Raw genomic sequence first — 12,626 nt, 5'->3', positions numbered from 1 at the left:
GTTCCTACCTCCACCTGCTGTACTGCAGAATGTGTGACCCTGCGCACTACATTGTGCCCTGGTAGCCTCTTCGCTAAAGTGCTCAATGTGAGTATCTCTGGGATGGTGGAGCATGTTGGAGACAGCTGTGACGAGAAGCCATTGTTGTCCTGGACTGGTGCTCCTGGGTGTCTTGGGCTGAGGTTTGAAGGCTCTTGTCGCTGTGTTCCCTCGTCCTCGCTGCTTTCTGCATGGGGTTGGGGCGGGAACACCAGAGGACTCACCTCATTGCAAGATGATCCTGCAAGAGACAAGACATGATGCATGCTTGGATCGCGAGTTGGGGTAGTGGGTGGTGGTGGAGGGAGGGGTGTGGGGGTGGTGTGCGTGTGGTAGTGCTGAAGGGGGGATACGGCTCTGGTGGTGGTGGAGGCGGTATGTGGGGTGGCATGCGTATGGTGGTGGTAAAGGGGGGTTGTGGTGGGGGGTTGGGGTTGGTGTGGTGGTGAGGTGGTGACACAAGTGCCATGAGGAATCGCAACTCAGTGGCACCTCACTTGCTCTCCTGATGCTGACCTCCGCCTCAGCGTCTACCTTCTCTCCAGGTCCACCAACCTGCTCTGGTGTCTGCTGTTCTGCTGCAGTGAGGGGCTGCAGGTCCAGCAGTCTCCCTCCGCTCTCTTCCCTCTCTCGGTGGTTGAGGTTTGCCTTCTTCTGGCGGGGGGGGAAGGGGGGGGGGGAGAGGGGTGCTGTGGAAGGAGACAGAAAGCACACAATGTTAGGCAGCAGGACGCATGCAGCACAGGGGTGGGTAGCTGGTGGTCTTTGTGGCCAGGGAACCCAGCCATGGTGGCTGGTATGGGTGCTGGCAGGTAGTGCGGGGTGGGCTGCGCGCACAGCGCCGGCAGGTGGAGTCCAGTCGCCCTCCAGGTGAGGCGTGGGGTTATGGGTGTGTGGGACGGGAGTTACTGCCAGGGGCACAGTGCTGCCGAATCACCCTGACTGCCCTGAGGTGGTTGTGTAGTTTTTTGTGGCAACGCTGTCTGGTCCTGGCCGCGGTGCCCAAGGTGCTCATGACATCTGCCACCTGCACCCAGGCCCTGTGTACGGCAGCGGGTGGCAGCCTCCTTCCCACCCTATGGTACAGGGTAGCCCACTTCTCCTTTACGATGTCCAGCAAGGTTTCAAGCTCTGCGTTTGGAAACCATGGTGCTGCTCTCTGGGATGAGTGTGTGTGGGGAGTGGAGTGCCCATATGCGGCTGCAGCTTGTCAGCCTATTGAATGTCAATCCCAACCCCAGCGAATCTGGCACCATTTCTCATTGGAATCGCTCGTGTTCCATGTGGCACTGGTGCTAGCCCATTAATGGTTGTTGAATTCCTCTGGGACCGGCGCCAATTTATTGTAGAAGGCTACCAATCCTGTCCCGATGTCAGTTCTTAATCTTTGAGGTGGAGATTCCCACCCAAGCTGTTTAGCTGAAGCTGTTTGCGATAGGAAATTGGCCCAAAGACACACCTTGTTGGTGATGGGCTCCAGGGACAAAGATGAACAACAGATAGCCATTATGAAGGATGGCAATAAACAATGTAGGATCTTTTCACCTTTTGTAGTGGTGTTGGGTTGTCTGGAACAAAAACATTGGGCTGCGTTCCCCATCCCCCGACAATGGCAATGAGGGTGGAGAATTGGGCATCAGGCCGAATCGAGTTCATGCAGGTCGCCGAACTAACTGCTCTGCTCCAACCCACCAACTGGTGGCAGGTTCGGGCTGTGTGTCCACGCTAGGAAGACGATGGTAATGGATGCAAATGGGTCTTAATGACACATTTACATCCACAAGGCAGGCCCGGCACCAGATTCTCCGGGTCCTCGCGATTCTCTAGTGCTCCATGCCAGGAATCAAGTGCGCGTGGATCACTACAGATATCACCAAACATGCACCTGACATGGCATTCCCTGTAGAGGGACAAGGTGGTAAGACCTTCAGGGAATTTTCCCCAAATTCCACCCGAGAGACCCACCCCCCACAATGCACTACCTGCCCCCCCCCCCCCTACCAGCCCCCCCCCCATGCCCCCCCCCCCCCCCGATCCATTAAAATGTAAGACCCCCCACAGAGAGCTAATTGCATTCCAAACACCCCCACCCCACCTTTCGCTTGAATGATTTTGAAGTTCTGAGCTGGAAATTGACAGCACTTATCTCTCTTTGGTCTGGTTGATGTTTGTAAATATTGTAGTTATAGCACTTAGAGTGAAGATGATGAATGAAGCAAGGCTAACAGCTGTTTTGTGGAAGACGTCAATCACAGCCCACTACCAGAAAAGAATGAATGACATACACTGAATGGATCTGAGGGAATTAAACACAGGTCACAGTTATTCTCTTTCCAGGAAAGGATGTGTGGTTCTTCCAGGTGATTGTTACAGCTGTCATTTTTTTTCACAGCCCCTGTCTGGACTGCTCTCTAGATTCCAGATAGGGATCTATTTTCTGTGGGCGTCTGTGCTGGGATCCCTTTAGTTAGGGGTCCCTGTAGGTCTCCCTATTTAGGTGGTTCCTGTTGGGGTTCCATCTAGTTTGGGGGTTCCTTTATTGGGGGTCCCTGGGGTGGTCTCCAATTTTAGGGGAATCCTGTGGTGAATCACTTTAGTTAGGAGGCCTCCGGGGGTCACTTTAATGAGGGGTTCTCTCGGGGGCTCCCCTTAATTAGGGGACTCCTTTGGGTGTCTTCCTATTCAGGTGGTTCCTGGGGGTGCCTTTCTATTCAGGAGGTTCCTGGGGGGATGTCACTCTATTCACGGGACCCTGGAGGTGTCTCCCTCTTTAGAGGCTCCCAGGGTGGGTAACCATATTGAGAGGTTCCCTGGGGGGCAGGGAGGGTGGGTTGGGTCACCCCTGTACCGGAAGGAATGGGGTAACCTAAAAAAATCTGGGGTGGGGGGCTGCTCTGTGATTCGGGGACGATAGTGAGGGGCTGATTTGGGGTAGGACGGGGGAGAGTGGCCAGCCATGGGGCCTCACTATCGGGCCACCTGCTCCAAATGGCGGCCTGATAGCGAGATTCCCTCGAGAATCCTTCCCATTCCTTCCCATGCATAATTTATGATGAGTAGGGTACTGAATTTCTTCCTGGTATGCGCTCCCAGCGCTAGCGCAAATCAGGAGCAATTATTTTCTGGTGGGAGATCATAGGGCTGGACTCTTCATTTCTGTGGCTAAATGCCTGCTCAAATGGAGAATCTGCAGGAGGTTCACGTGAGAAAAATCGTCACAAACTGAGGGGCTAGCACCCATCCCCTGGCCAACCCCTGCCCACCCCCAACCAGTCCCCCACGCCCTCGCAGAAGCCCCCATGGCTGGTGGCATGGACCCCGGCCGAGTGTGGTGGCGCTGGACACAGTCTGCAGTGGGCATGGCAGGTTCACAGTTTGTGGGACCACACGTGTCCCGCGCCATCGGGAACTTTGCCTATCGGGGCGGAGCATCGTGGGTGGACCAGCCGATAAGGCGCCATCGGCATGGCGACTGCATGCGATGCACGTCACAATGATGCCATTTCAGAGGGGGCAGAGCACGGCTGACCGGCCCCAATTTCGACATCGGAGCCCATTCTCCACCCAATCGCCGAACACAATTTTGGCATTCGGCAACAGAGAGTCTGGCCCATAGTTTCCCAAACGGAGAACCCTGCCCATAATCATACAGAATTGTTATTTCAATGGGCATTTTAACCTTGGGAAGCCCATTTAGGGGCTTTTCACATAATTTCATACTTGTGACAATAAAATATTATTATTATTATACTTAGGGGAGGTGATTCTTGATATTGGGAAGCCAGGGATCAATATTAAGAGACAGATGTACATGTCTTTTCACTATTTGGATATTATAATGAAGTAAGCATGCACTTGTTGTAATTGGATAATTATTCTCATATACTATGCATGATGCAAACCTAATTGATTGTCATGACTGGACATGGATAACTAGTAACAAATGATTGGTATTTGCTAATTTCTTGTAAACAAATCTGAAATATATCTGTCAGTTCAGTTCTTGAATCACTGCTCTCTGGCATCCCAGTTTGGAATGTCATTAGCCCAGTTATAGATGTAATAAGAGCTTTGTTCAAAACTCAAAGAGTCGTCATCTGATTTCTCGCGAGTGGCAGAGTGGAAGTATACTACAAGCCAAAACGTTGTATAATTACCCCCCAGCAACCCACATTCCATAAAAAAATAAAGGATGACAAAATTGCCCCTCCATCATTTCTAGTCTTGTACCATTAAGAAAATATCCAGTATGACCTTTATTGGATCGAAAGTATATATTTTCAATTTCTTTCCTTTAAAGTATTCATCCAAATCTCTTTTGAAGAATGCTGTTGAATGTACTTCCTGAACCTGTTGAGGCAGTGCTTTTTAGATCATAAGTTGCTGCATAAAAGGTGTCACCTCTGGTGCTTTTGGCAATCTGGGGCAGGATTCTCCGACCCCCCCGCCGGGTTGGAGAATCGCCGGGGGCCGGCGTGAATCCCGCCGCCGCCGTCTCCCGAATTCTCCGACCGGTAAAAAGTCGGCGAGGCGTCAATCCTGCCGCCCGCCTCGGAGAATGGCGGGGGCCGGTGCGACGCTATGGACCCCGGTGCTGCCCGTATTCTCCCGGCCGGATGGGCCGAAGTCCCGCCGACATAAATCAAAACAATTATTTAACGGCATCAACCAGTGCTGATGGTGCCTCGAAATTTGGTCCTGCAATACACAATACAGCATGCATGGTTAGACACGCGGGCGGTGATCGCGGGATATGGGGGAGGGGGGATATGGGGGATATAAGGGAGAGGGGATATGGGGGATGTGGTGGAGAGGGGATATGGGGGATATGAGGGAGAGGGGATATGGGGGAGAGGGGATATGGGGGATATGAGGGAGAGGGGACATGGGGGATATGGGGGAGAGGGGATATGGGGGATATGAGGGAGAGGGGATATGGGGGATATGGTGGAGAAGGGATATGGGGGATATGCGGGAGAGGGGATATGGGGGATATGGGGGAGAGGGTATATGGGGGATATGGTGGAGAAGGGATATGGGGGAGAGGGGATATGGGGAGAGGGGATATGGGGGAGAGGAGATATGGGGGAGAGGGGATATGGGGGATATGGGGGAGAGGGGATAAGGGGAAGGGGGGCCCGTGGGTGGCTCACTTGCTGGTGGGCCCCCGTCCTCTGCATCGGCAACCTTCCGGTCCTCAGGTCCGCCTGCCAGTTCCAGGGCCCTTTCCTCATGGACGGTGAGTGGTCTCTCATCAGCTGGGCCCCCTCTAGTCCTCTGACGCTCCCTGTTGTTGGCTGCATGCTTTTCCTGTGGGGGCTGGGTGGGTGGGTGGCAGGGGTAAAGGGCAACAGTGTTAGACAGGTATATGAATGCACGCCAGCGGTTGCGCGTATATTGGCAGAGGTGCGCAGCACATTAGGGTTAGGGTTGGTTGCACCTGGGTGTGTGCCGCACATCGGGGGTGGGGGACACTCAACCTGGCTGCCCTGACGAGGTCGATCACCTTCTTGTGGCACTGGGTGCCTGTCCTCGTTGTCACAGCCACAGCGCTGACGGCCTCTGCCACCTCCCTCTACAGGCGCCGGCTGAGGCGTGGGGCGACCCTGCGGCCATGTCCGGGATACAGGGCCTCCCTCCTCTCCTGTACTGCGTCCAGGAGTGCCTCGATGTCGCGATCCTGGAACCTCGGGGCTGTGTGGCGGCCGGGGGGGGGGGGGGGGGGGGGGACCGTCTTTTGTGCTGTGACGCCACGCGCCGTCAAGTGATGTGGCGCGTCCACGGCGGGTGATGCTGTCATGAATGGCGTCACACCGCTGCTAGCCCATTTGGGCCCGGAGACTTCGCTTACGTTTGAGGGGGCCCGACGCCGGAGTGATCCGTGCCGTTTTTGGCGCCGGTTCCCTGCCATCGCGCCGATGTTGGGAGAATCCCGCCCCTAGTTCTGGTTATTGACCCTTCTGCCACAGGAACCAATTTCCCATTCCATTGGCGACACTGTCTCCTCATTAACGCTGTCAAACATGATCGTGCGTTTGAGCTCCTGAATCAAATCTCCTCTTAACCTTCCCTCCTCTCAAGATCCACCAGAGCTTCTCCAGTCCCTCCACATAACCAAATTCCCTCAGCCCTGGTGCCATTCTGATAAATCTCTTCTCCAAAAGCTCAACACCCTTTCTATTGTGTGGTGCTGAGAACTGAAGGTAATACTCCAGCTGTGCCTTGAACTGTCTCCTGCGCACAATTTTCCATCACATTGGCGCATTCTTGACTCTTGCCCAAATCATTGTGAAGCTGGGAATGATTATCTAAAGGGCCAAACAAGACGAATTGCACAATAAAAGCACAATATTCTGGTAAGATTTGCACTACGTTTTAATAATCTGACAGGGGACAATTACCTCTCTCATTTTTTCAGTTCAGTTTATGTTTTTTTATCCGTTCATGGGTTGGGGTCATCGCTGGCTCTGCCAACATTTGTTACCCATCCCTAATTTCCCTTGCGACGGTGGAATGCTGGATGAAAAACATTTCACTAACATGTGCAAAACGGCATTATAAATCGGCTGTTAATGTTCAGGCGAATATACCAGAATGCATCTTGCACTCTGGTGTTACTTGCGTCATTAATTTGATATTTATTTTCCCGACCTGAAAAACCTATGTTGCTTTTTTTACCTCTAATTTGCCGTTTAAAGGATAGCAGTCACTTTTATGTAACCTTTCTGGAAGTCGAAAAGTCCGACATCCAAAGCCATGTTTTTATCCACCAGATTAATCACATTCTCAGTGAGATTAGAGAGAATTAACCGAAGTTTCATAAACATATGTGAACTTTTTTTCCTTGGTCGATTCCAGTGACCATCTCCACAACTGATATGAAACTAATAATGAATAAGTAGGATACTCTTTCCAAGGGCGGGTGCAGGCTCGATGGGCCAAATGGCCTCCTTCTGCACTGTAAATCCCATGATTCTAATGGGCGTTTCATTTCCTGGTTACTCCTGCTCTTATTTCTCGCTTGATGTGTGACATTGACAAGAGTCCAAACCATGGGCACAGCCACTGAATCTAGAGAGTCTTGGAAAATTATGACAACACATCTACAATTTCCCCATATAGTTGCTTTAATAGCCACTGGTGCAAACCACCAGGTCCTGGTGCTTTGTCTGCATAAGCCCCATTTTGTCTGACTTAAGTCGCATTATTTTTCCAGGACCAAATGAAATTTAGATTTAAGCCACTGAGGGTGGAACCTTACCAAAAAATGACAAAGAGTCAGTTCCAGCGAGATTTCTCATGGGACCTTGAATCATTGAATCATAGAATTCCTGCAGTGCAGCAAGTGGCAATTTGGCCCATCAAGTCTGCACTGACCTGAAAAATGGCCCCAACCCAGTAACCCCACCCAACCTTCGGACACCAAGGGGCAATTTATCTTGGCCAATCCATCTAACCTGCACATCTTCGGAGTGCGGGTGGAAACCGGAGCACCCGGAGGAAACCCACGCAGACACGAGAGAAAGTGCAAATTCCACACAGTCACCCAATGTCGGAATTGAACCCAGGTCCCTGGCCCTATGAGGCAGCAGTATTAACTGTTATGTTCTAGTACGTGGACAATGATTGAGTCGGCACACCAAAGAACATCTAGTTCTAGACTATTCGAATTTATTATTGTATAACAAACTGTTGGTTGGAAACTCATACTAACAAAGTGGAACAATCACAAACACAACTAACCACGACAACGTCTCCTGCAGGCTCCCCTTAGGTTACAGTATCACATGGTATCACCTGCCTGCCTCCTAATGGTCAGAGGTCAAACACTTCTGTATGCACAATTGCTTATGTATATCACTACACTAACCACTGTGCCACCGTGCCACCCTTTCTGAGTGAATTTTGTTTCTGCTGTCACTCTAGTGGGTGGATCTCTTGGAGCCGGAAATTGTCTACAAATAGATTGGGGCACCATTTTTAAAGGGCTCAGAGACAAGTTCTGCAGAGGAACGGCCCCCAGCTCCCATAATAAAGGTATGGGGGACTCTCTCTCTCTACCCCCCCCCCCCCCCCCTTCCACCCAACCAACATTCGTCTCTGATATCCTCTCCCACCGTCCATCACACATGGACGCTGCCACTCGGATCCACACCTGCAACTGGCCCCTGGCACAGGTTGGCACTTCTCAGACAGGGCCCTATCTCCTCTACTGACATAAGAACATAAGAACTAGGAGCAGGAGTAGGCCATCTGGCCCCTCGAGCCTGCTCCACCATTCAATGAGATCATGGCTGATCTTTTGTGGACTCAGCTCCTCTTTCCGGCCCGAACACCATAACCCTTCATCCCTTTTTTCTTCAAAAAATTATCTATCTTTACCTTAAAAACATTTAATGAAGCAGCCTCAACTGCTTCACTGGGCAAGGAATTCCATAGATTCACAACCCTTTAGGTGAAGAAGTTCCTCCTAAACTCAGTCCTAAATCTACTTCCCCTTATTTCGAGGCTATGCCCCCTAGTTCTGCTTTCACCCGCCAGTGGAAACAACCTCCCCGCATCTATCCTATCTATTCCCTTCATAATTTTTAATGTTTCGATAAGATCCCCCCTCATCCTTCTAAATTCCAACGAGTACAGTCTCAGTCTACTCAACCTCTCCTCGTAATCCAAGCCCTTCAGCTCTGGGATTGACCTTGTGAATCTCCTCTGCACACCCTCCAGTGCCAGTACGTCCTTTCTCAAGTAAGGAGACCAAAACTGAACACAATACTCCAGATGTGGCCTCACTAACACCGTATACAATTGCAGCATAACCTCCCTAGTCTTAAACTCCTTCCCTCTAGCAATGAAGGACAAAATTCCATTTGCCTTCTTAATCACCTGTTGCACCTGTAAACCAACTTTCTGTGACTCATGCACTAGCACACCCAGGTCTCTGCACAGCCGCATGCTTTAATATTTTATTGTTTAAATAATAATCCCATTTGCTGTTATTCCTACCAAAGTGGATAACCTCACATTTGTCAACATTGTATTCCATCTGCCAGACCCTAGCCCATTTACTTAACCTATCCAAATCCCTCTGCAGACTTCCAGTACCCTCTGCACTTTTCGCTTTACCACTCATCTTAGTGTCATTTGCAAACTTGGACACATTGCCCTTGGTCCCCAACTCCAAAACATCTATGTAGATTGTGAACAATTGTGGGCTCAACACGGATCCCTGAGGGACACCACTAGCTACTGATCGCCAACCAGAGAAGCACCCATTAATCCCCACTCTTTGCTTTCTATTAATTAACCAATCCTCTATCCATGCTACTACTTTACCCTTAATGCCATGCATCTTTATCTTATGCAGCAGCCTTTTGTGTGGCACCTTGTCAAAAGCTTTCTGGAAATCCAGATATGTCACATCCATTGGCTCCCCGTTATCCACTGCACTGGTAATGTCCTCAAAAAATTCCACTAAATTAGTTAGGCACGACCTGCCCTTTATGAACCCATGCTGCGTCTGCCCAATGGGACAATTTCTATACAGATGCCTCGCTATTTCTTCCTTGATGATAGATTCCAGCATTTTCCCTACTACCAACGTTAAGCTCACTGGCCTATAATTTCCTGCTCTCTGCCTACCTCCTTTTTTAAACAGTGGTGTCACATTTGCTAATTTCCAATCCACCGGGACCACCCCAGAGTCTAGTGAATTTTGGTAAATCATCACTAGTGCATCTGCAATTTCCCTCGCCATCTCTTTTAACACTGTGGGATGCATTCCATCAGGGCCAGGAGACTTGTCTACCTTTAGCCCCATTAGCTTGCCCATCACTACCTCCTTAGTGATAGCAATCCTCTCAAGGTCATCACCTATCATGACCTAATTTCTATCAGTCACTGGCATGTTATTTGTGTCTTACACTGTGAAGACCGACCCATAAAACCTGTTCAGTTCCTCAGCCATTTCCTCATCTCCCATTATTAAAACTCCCTTCTCATCCTCTAAAGGACCAATATTTACCTTAGCCACTCTTTTTTGCTTTATATATTTGTAAAAACTTTTGCTGTCTGTTTTTGTATTCTGAGCAAGTTTACTCTCATACTCTATCTTACTCTTCTTTATAGCTTTTTAGTAGCTTTCTGTTGCCCCTTAAATATTTCCCAGTCCTCTAGTCTCCCACCAATCTTTGCCACTTTGTATGCTCTTTCCTTCAATGATTTGCGCCATCAACTCATTTACTTTATTCCGAATACTACGAGCATTCAGGTAAATTACACTTATGTTGTTTTTTTTACCTCTGTTTTGAATCTTAACATCTCCAGTTTTACTCCTTTTAGTATTACTGGGCCTATTCACTGAGCTCCCCTCAGTCACTGTACCTTGTACTGTCGCCCTTTTTGATTTTTGACTGTCTTCCCTGTCTTGCTCTTTCCCCCTTACTTCCTTTTGCTTCTGTCCCTGTTTTACTACCTTCCAACTTCCTGCATCAGTTCCCATCCCACTGCTCCTTCGACTCTTTCTGCTCCCCTTCTCCCCTATCAAGCTATAATTATTTCTGCTCCTCAGAAGGGACCATTCAACTGCTTCATGCGTGACGAAAGCTGTTGTAAATGATGCCAACGTGGAGTTAAGTTTTTTTTAATGGAACGCTTCACGAATTTGCGTGTCATCCTTGCGCAGGGGCCATGCTAATCTTCTCTGTATCGTTCCAATTTTAGTATATGTGCTGCCGAAGCGAGCACCACGTGGAGTTAAGTTGGTGCCCAGTGAATATTCCGTGAAGAGAAATTGGAATTGGACACAATATTCCATCTGTGGCCTCATGAAAGTTCTATGCAATTCCAACATAACCTCCCTGCTTTTTGTAATCTATTCTTGATTGATAAAGGCATATGCCTTTTCATAAGTAGTACATTGTATTTGTTCGGAGTCTACAATGGTTTTGTATGACAGTAAAACTTTCTTTGAATATTTCCCATTCTTTATCTCTTTTGTTTACTGTGGTCAGTTTTAAAATTTGTCTCATTTAAATTTAAAACCTTGGATTTTTGCTCTCATTGGGTTGGCACAGTAGCACACTGTTGCTTCACAGCGCCAGGAACCCGGGTTCGATTCCCCGCTGGGTCACTATCTGTGCGGAGACGACACATTCTCCCCATGTCTGCGTGGATTTTCTCCAGGTGCTCCGGTTTCCCCCCACAGTCCAAAGATGTACAGGTTTGGTGGATTGGCCATGATCAATTCTCACTTAGTGTCCAAAATGGTTAAGTGGGGTTACTGGGTTATAGGAATAGGGTGGAAGTATGAGCTATTTCCGAAGCCCGGTGCAGACTTGATGGGCCAAATGGCCTCCTTCTGCACTATAAATTCTATGATTTAGAGTACCCAATTATTTTTTTCCAATTAACGAGCAATTTAGCATGGCCAATCCGTCTAACCTGCATATCTTTGGATTGTGGGGGTGAAACTCACGCAGACACGGGGAGAATGTGCGAACTCCACACAGACAGTGACCCGGGGCCGGGATAAAACTGGGGTCCTCAGTGCCATAGGCAGCAGTGCTAACCACTGTGCCTTTCCTTATATTATTAGGTTTTTCCTATTCTCGTGTGAGTTTGAAGACCTCCATTAAAACCTACTTTTAGCTCCTCTGCTTCAGTGGAAACATATCTTAAGTAATCCTTGTAGCCATACATTCCCACCCTTCACATTGTCCTGGTGAATCAACACTGGGTACTTCCTGTATTTTTAACTTCCTTTCGACAATGGAGCACCCAGTATATTTCACACAATAACTGTTCTTTACCAGAAAGCCAGGTGGTGAAAAATAGATCTGAAGCCAATCTTTACACATGTTAATAACTGCTATTTGCAGAGATATGCATTCCAGACATGCACCTGCTAGCCTAGCCATCTCCGCTTCAATCTGTTCCTATTTATAGGAACTCAAGTGAATCCTCAATTAATGCCCAACACCTGCATACACGTTATATACATTAACTTTAACTTTCGGCTAACAGTTGCTTCTTACAAATCCAGGATTATTTCCTTACACTTGTTTTGTGTCTCTTGTGTATGAAATCAAAAATGCGAATAAACTTCTATACCTTTATGTACTATTCAATATCATTACTTTTTTGCACCCTGCCGAATCTCCACATTCAGAGGTGACCACATAGCATCCCTGAAGACCTCCTACAAATCGCCTATCCCTGGAAATCCTTGGCCTGTGACCAACCAAAATGGAGAAAGTTCATTCGGAGAGGCACTGAACACAATGAAAGACGTATTTGGGAAAGTGCCGAGGTGAAGTCAAAGCATTAGAGAGAGCACATTAACCTTCAAACAACTCTCTGACCAATCCTTTGAGCATCACCTGCCCCACATGTGCAAGGGTCTGCAGGTGACACATAGGATCTATCAGACATCTCAGAACCCATCGAACTGGAGCGAAAGCAAGTCATCCTGGATCCAGAGGAGCTGCTTACGAAGAAGGTTAAGTATATCGTTCAATTCCTGGTATTTTCAAACCAGCAAAAGCTAAAATGAATGTCTATTTGAAACACTAACAGTGTGAAGAAGTAAA

General features: G+C 48.7%; 1 non-coding gene across 1 annotated transcript; it reads right to left on the bottom strand.

Moving 5' to 3' along the window:
- Window positions 1-10,675: 10,675 nt before the first annotated feature.
- LOC119969807 lies at window positions 10,676-10,782 on the bottom strand. Its single transcript, XR_005461476.1, has one exon. It is a non-coding gene; the product is annotated as a U6 spliceosomal RNA (small nuclear RNA).
- Between the last annotated feature and the right edge of the window lie 1,844 nt (window positions 10,783-12,626).

This window comes from Scyliorhinus canicula, chromosome 7 (genome assembly GCF_902713615.1).
Source record: "Scyliorhinus canicula chromosome 7, sScyCan1.1, whole genome shotgun sequence".
NCBI lineage: Eukaryota > Metazoa > Chordata > Chondrichthyes > Carcharhiniformes > Scyliorhinidae > Scyliorhinus > Scyliorhinus canicula.
This window is presented reverse-complemented; position numbering and strand designations above follow the sequence as displayed.